We start from the raw sequence: 7639 nt of genomic DNA, 5'->3' as shown, positions 1-7639 counted from the left end.
TGAATTTAAATTATAAAACAAACACATAATTATTAATGATAGTTTGGTGCCACTGGGCCTCAAAATATCGAGCCCGGAACCCATAGGTATATATATATATATATATATATATATATATATATATATATATATATATAATTTGTACAATTAAGTTATTAAAAAATATGAATTTAAATTATAAAACAAACACATAATTATTAATGATAGTTTGATGCCACTGGGCTTCAAAATATCGAGCCCGGAACCCATAGGTATAATTTTTGTATATCGCTAAAAATTGTGTATCTCAAAAAATTAATATTTAATATACAGAATAAAATACAATTAATGTTGTTTTAATTTACAGTTGACGACATGGACGCGACTATACATCCCGGCCCTCGGACGTTGGATCTATTAGCCCTACAGCCCCAGCATAGATCCAAGTATATATGGGACGGACAGTTGCTTACGCAGACTTTCCGGATCAGGAGAGTGGATCTATTGTGGGACTTTTTGAGTCATAGAGTTCTACATTCCCGCATGGTCCATTACCTCGAGGAGATGGGATTATATAGGATTATAGGATTGGTCGGATACAGCTCGATTGGGCTTTGATCACGGCCTTGATTGAGCGGTGGCGACCGGAGACGCACACTTTTTATCTGCCCATCGGCGAGGCCACCATCACACTCCAGGACGCTGAGATTTATATGGCATGTCCGCTGATGGCTTGCCAGTTTTACTGCCTGCGACCATGAGATATTATTCGCGACAGTCTTATTGGGATATGATGCACATGCTCGCGGGTTTCAGGCCGGAGGACGAGACTGTAGCGTCTGGGTCCAGTCGTATGTAGTTGGTCACCATTAGAGACCACCTGGAGTAGATCCATCATACTATCACCGACGAGTCAGCGGAGGTGTATGTACAGCTATATACGAGGTTGTTATTGCTCCTTCTACTTGGGGGGGTCTTGTTCCCGAACACTTCGGGGAACCTAGTGAGCCTCCATTTTCTGCATCATATTGGCTGGTTCGAGGATACAACCATCTACAGCTGGAGTGGTGTTGTCATCTCATATTTGTACAGGCAGATGTGTCGGGCTTGTATCGGCACACAGAGAGACGTTGGTGGCTTTCTGCCGCTTCTACATGTGACAACATATTCAAATAATATGTCCATTAGTTACAATTCTACCTAGTTATAGTTAATCTTATACATTACATCAACTTTGTATGTTAGGTTTGGGTCTGGGAGCGATTTCTGTAGTTTCAGCCACCTCTACCATAGCTACCGGCTAATGTAGAAATTCCGCATCTGCCTTTCGATCCGCGGTGGGTTATGCGCCGTACTCTTGCACGAGAGTATGATGCCCATCATAATATCCCCCTCTGCAGAGATGTGTTGGATTTGCTGGAGGACACACAGGTGAATATCTAACTAAACTTACTTGTTATAGATTAACTTAGTGTTGCACATACTAACGGTTTATGTTCTTATTTGATAGTTCATTTGGATGTCGTACAATGATGAGGTGATAGGTACCCTGCCAGCATATTGCATGTTCGGCCGACATATTTGGAGGGTTTCTGTCCCGCTCATATGCCTCAATATTGTCGAGCATCATGCCTCCGAGCGGGTATTTCGTCAGTTTGGCTTGTCGCAGCCTATACCGAGTCCGCCTGCATGGCTTGCTTTACATTATGAGAGGGATGATCAGTCCAGGGCAAATGACACATTTATGGCATGGCTTGACGAGCAGTTGGATACTTGGGACATGCGAGGGGACTTGACCCCACCTCCGCAGCACTTTCCTATTCAACGTTATATGGCATGGTACCGCACTATTTCCCGACTTTTTATCGGGAACCCAGTTCATCAGGCACACTGTCGGTACGCCCCATATGTCGGGAGACACGAGGCCTTGGTATGTTTTCTGTTATTATTAATTATATACCTGTAATTTAGTGCCAAATATGAAGTTTATATTTTTTACTTTGTGCAAGAGATTGGATTGCATACCGTCTATCATATGGGGCAGCAGATGCAGAGTCATGTCCACGATCCTGTGGCCATGCAGGAGTATAGTCGTCGATTCATGGATGTGGCTGCCCAGACACTGCAGTGAGCCCGATCAGATCAGCGTTTGGCACATGAGGCTGATTATATGGACCCAACGCAGTACCAGCAAGGTCGTGGTATCCTACGAGCTGGATGTGCCCGATGAGCTGGTGGTACCGGATGACGTGGTCATGGGCGGAGAGGAGGTGGTCCCCAGCAAGGGGGCGTTAAATCTCCTGCTGATGATATTGCTGATGATATGGCAGGTGGCATGCATGAGACGGACATGTCTTCTTACAGCCTTGGAATTTATCGCACTCCAGTGGCATCGCAGGTTACCCCATCCGATCAATTATTGATCAAGGGCTCAGATATTCAAGGAGTGGATTGGGGTAGATACTTCCTAGGCCCGTCTACAACTGATGAGGATCGATTGACCCGAGATTTTTATAGTGGGCACCGACTGAGTTATGGCTCCACATCACATGCACATGTATGAGTTTATTAGTATTGAATTTGAATTTGTTTTAACTGTAACTTATTTATTTTCTTTAACTTTATTAATTTCCTTTTTAAGGCTTCATGCGATGCTGCGACAGATGACTACATTCAGGATACAGACACGATGATGGTAAGACAATATAAATTGTTGTGAATTGTTATATAGTTTTCTATACTAAGTTTCATATTATTATGTAGCCTTCTACTGGATCTGACAGCACCACCGATACATGTCATCATGCGCCGCATCCGGCTATAAGGAGACGACTTGATGATGATGATCCTAATAGCGTACCCGAGCAGGAGGGGATACGCCTCAGGCCAACGGCTGCATTGAGATACACCGGATGTGGGACACATTGATTCGGCCTTCCTTTTTTTGTATTTGGTGTAAATAATATTTTTGTATACATTAACAACAATTTTAATTGAGTATGCTCGTTACTTTTTTTAGTTCCTCATTCATTTGATAGTTTCATATAACAAACACAAGCACTTAAACTTAACTTCCACTTCAATTAAAATAAAATTTAGTACAACAAACAAGGAAAACATTACTACAGCACAAACACAAGCAGAAACACAAACATAGCAGGCCAACATAATAAAAATACATGAAATATGAAAAATACACAAAACACATACATGCCAATATTAGCCCCGGTTGCCATTTATTCTCCGCTCCAATCACTTAAATCGTTCTTCTAGTTGTTCTTTTTCTTCTTCTACCTCTTTCAGTTTCGCCTTCACCTCCGCAAGTTTCCGTTTATATTTTTTTTACGTTCCTTTTGTGCTTCACAATTCCATTGTGTTTTCCATTTTTCTTCTCCCACCTCCTTCAGTTTCGCCCTCAAGTCTGCAATAATTCTATTGCTTTCTTTTTCATGTTCTCGTTGTCTTAAACACACATTATGAAGATACTGCAGTTGTCTCTGTAGCATTCCTGATAACATGGTTCATCAACCCATTCCTCAAAATCACAAATAGGTTCGTCGGGAACCTTGTAAAACTAGTTCATACAATGCCAGTAGCGACGACCAACTTCACCACCGTCCCACAATTTTGCATCAAGCATGCTTTTCCACACTTGCACTTTGGTGGACGAAGAAGTTGAGCCCTTTGTGAAATATTTGCTTTTAGTAAAAAAAACCTTACTTTTAATAAAATATTTGCTTTTAGTAAATTTTGAGCACATAAAATAACTACAATGAGCCCGTTATTTATAGGCGAGACAACACCCACATAATGTAGTGTTTAATCGCGCTAAATACATAACGTACTATGTAATGGCGCTATATTTTGCGTGTTAAATATCATGATGTTGACAAAACAACTTTATGTCAGCTGGTCAGCTTTTTCAGTTTGACAAGACAACACACACATAACGTAGTGTTCAACAGCGCTAAATACATAACGTACTATCTAATGGCGCTATATTTTGCGTGTTAAATATCATGATGTTGACAAGACAACTTTATGTCAGCTGGTCAGCTTTTTCAGTTCGACAAGACAACACACACATAACGTACTATCTAATGGCGCTATACTTTGCGTGTTAAATATCATGATGTTGACAAGACAACTTTATGTCAGCTGGTCAGCTTTTTCAGTTCGACAAGACAACACACACATAATAAATATATAGATAATTTTATTAAATTACATAACGTACTATCTAATGACGGTATATTTTGCGTGTTAAATATCATGATGTTGACAAGACAACTTTATGTCAGCTAGTTAGCTTTTTCAGTTCGGCAAGACAACACACACAAAAAACTGTATATATAACCATGCTATATCACTTCACTTACAAGTCGTAATGTGATGAAATTCCATGATAGACGTTTTCAATTAGGTGATGACTACCGGATAGGCTACTTGTAAAATTCATATCCGGTCGGTACCCCCTATTAAATATATGAGCGTTAATACAAATTCAATACACCAAAAATATACATAATTAACACAAATGAAAATTGAAGTTTACCACTCGTCTTGTGAATTACGGAAAGCAGGGTATAAATTATTTTCTCGTTGCTCATTCGCCAACGGTGATAAGTTTAAATCAAGGAAAACTCTTTCATCTGGAACCTATCCGGCAAAAACTGCTCCAGAATAACCATCCGATAACTGGAGGTTATCTCTATTACACACAACCTCATTTTTAGAACGTCTTCGACCTTCACGTACATCTCCAACATTGTGATTACAAGAAATTTTCGGCGTTCATCCGGAGTCCTCAGAAAATCACTCAAAGTTTCATCATCGTCGATGTTAAACTCCGAGTAAAAAGCAACCCCTTGCGGAGTGACGGAATACGAATATCTTCTGGTTACTTTAAGTATCACTGAACGCTTCCTCACACTCATTTTTTTGCATAACAACGATATCAATTTATCGTACTCCATTGTAAATAGCAATTTAACATGACAATGAGCAGGTAAACTATAGCCCACAGAGTTATTCCCCATCACAACCTCACCCCCTCCCCCCAATATAATGAAACTCTTATTCTACGCTCTTCAGACATAATGAAAAAATGTTGGAGAATTTAACAACAATAAACGTTTCAGCAAGAGTATGAAAATGGCTAGCCGGGAAATTTCTACACTATACACCTTTTGAATGAATTTCTATACAATCTTAACCTCTTTATATAGGAAATGGCTAGCCAGAATTTTTTTATTTATTTATATATAGTGCCCAAAAAGTGGGCACTATATGCTTTTGAATTATTGAAGTCAAGAATTATTGGTGGGGCCAGGAAAAAGGTGTATAGCACCCAAATACTGGACGCTATACATAAAGTTTTATGTATAGTGTCGTGTATTTGTGCACTATACCTGTTAGTGTCAGCTTTCTATGTATAGCGCCCAAATACTGGGCGCTATACATTAACGGCACAGTTAACGTTAATGTATAGCGCCCAGTATTTGGGCGCTATATATAAAAATGTCATCTTTTTTTTTACACCTATTAAGGTGCTACTTGTCCAAAAGAACCACATTTTGGTTCCGGACTCTATACATTGTATTATGTAAATCTGAATATAGACTATTGTAATTTGTAATATTATAATACATTTTTATTTTAGTGGTGAATAAAAAAATAAATCTTATGACGACGTTCTTTTTAAAACATAAGAAAAAATGAGTATGTGGATAAAATATCAATGAGGATTGAACTCAAACGAATTTAATTGCAACTTAGATGCTCTATCATAGCAAGGTAATATTTCATAATGAACAGCCATTAGTTGATCGCAGATGAAACTTTTTAATTAAAGATATTATGTTTTATCATAACAAGGTAATATTTCATAATGAACAATCAATAGCCAGTGGTGGATCGAGAATTTTAAAGTTATGGGTGCTCGTTTATAAAACCTTCAAAATATGTTTAGTGTATTTTTCATATCCAATAGTAATATATTAATAATGTGAAAAATCATGGATTTTATAAGGCAAATGTATACTCATAAGTTCTGGAGCAGGTAAACAATTCCTTTAATAACAATAGATTTCCAAAGATTTATATTTCATTGTTTATCAATTTATCTCAGGCCAGGGAGTAAATATCAATTTTGTAAATCTCAAGCAAGCATTACAAGCATGCGCAAATCATGCCGAGGTTGTACGGCCCGATCCAACAAATATTTAAACTGTGCACTGCCAGAGGGTCGAATGGCGCGAACCATAGATGCATCTATTACCCCGCTCGCGAATCATACACGCGACGCGGTCAAATGTAAATTTAAGGAATCACCCCGCTCGCGAATCATACATGCGGCGCAAGTACACATAGAAACACACATTCAAACAGTCAATCAAAGCTTCATCAGGGAAACAATTATTCAAGGAAGTGTCAATTTCTCTTTTACAAATCAAGAAAATAAAGTTTAACTCTTTTAGAAAATTATTTACCACTTTGATATGATTTAAGCAATTTAAACTGTCAGTAAGGTTATAATTATTTCAAGTAAAGCATGCTTTTGAGTCCTAGACTACCCGGACTTAAGTATAATAGTAGCTACGCACGGACTCTCGTCACCTCATGCGTACGTAGCCCCCACAAATATAAGCACATATCTAATTAATTCACCTATGGGGACAATTCCCTCTTACAAGGTTAGAAAAGAGACTTACCTCGCTCCGAAGTTTTAAAACCAGCTCCCAAGACCTTCTGACGACCCAATCCAATGCCCAACGCTCCAAAACTAGTCAGTAATTGAGCAAACCCATAAATATATACTCAAACACTCATAACAATTCAATTTATATCAATTCCCAACTCCGCTCGAAAAGTTGACCAAATCACCCTCGGGCCCACGTGCCCGGATTCTGAATTTTTTTAAAGATAATGATTACCCATAACTTTACGAACTCAAATATATATTTTGTTTCCAATTTCATGCCTAAATTTGTGGTCAAAATCAAAAATACCAAATTCTAGGTCTTCTACCAAAAACCCCATAATCTATACAAATTTTCATGTTCAAATCCATATATAATCATGTATTTAACTGAAAACTAGTATAAACCACTTAACTCATGCTTGGTGATGAAAATGGCACTCCCAAGTTGCTCCAAAATCGGCTCTCGTGGAGGGAATATTGTGAAAAGAAGTGTTAGTTTGTATGAGTACACCAAACAGAAGAATACATAGTCCTCTACAAGATTCTGCTGAGAATGCTAATAAAACAGTACGTAAATAAGGCAGAGAATTTTTACGTGGAAAAATCCCACACAAGGGGATCAAAAAACCACGACCTACACTTGTAGGCTTTTAACTTCACTAATTTGTAAAGAACCTATTACAAGCCACTTTGCAATGACTCCATTACAAAGGATTTACTCAACTAACTTGTGGTACTCTTACCACAAGCCACTTTGTGACTTCCTAGTTACAAATGCTTTTACTAACTTGTGATGCTCTCACCACAAGCCACTTTGTAACTCTACAATTACAAAAACCTTTGCTTATGACTAAATTTAGTCACAACATAAACTCAAGGAGTTTACGGATTTACAAGAGGATTCCTAATCAAACGCTTCTAGCTAAGTAGTTTAGGAGATACAATAAGTACAATCAC

This window comes from Nicotiana tabacum, chromosome 8, assembly GCF_000715075.1.
Source record: "Nicotiana tabacum cultivar K326 chromosome 8, ASM71507v2, whole genome shotgun sequence".
Lineage (NCBI taxonomy): Eukaryota > Viridiplantae > Streptophyta > Magnoliopsida > Solanales > Solanaceae > Nicotiana > Nicotiana tabacum.
The sequence above is the reverse complement of the archived record's forward strand: the minus strand, read 5'-3'. Positions refer to the sequence as shown.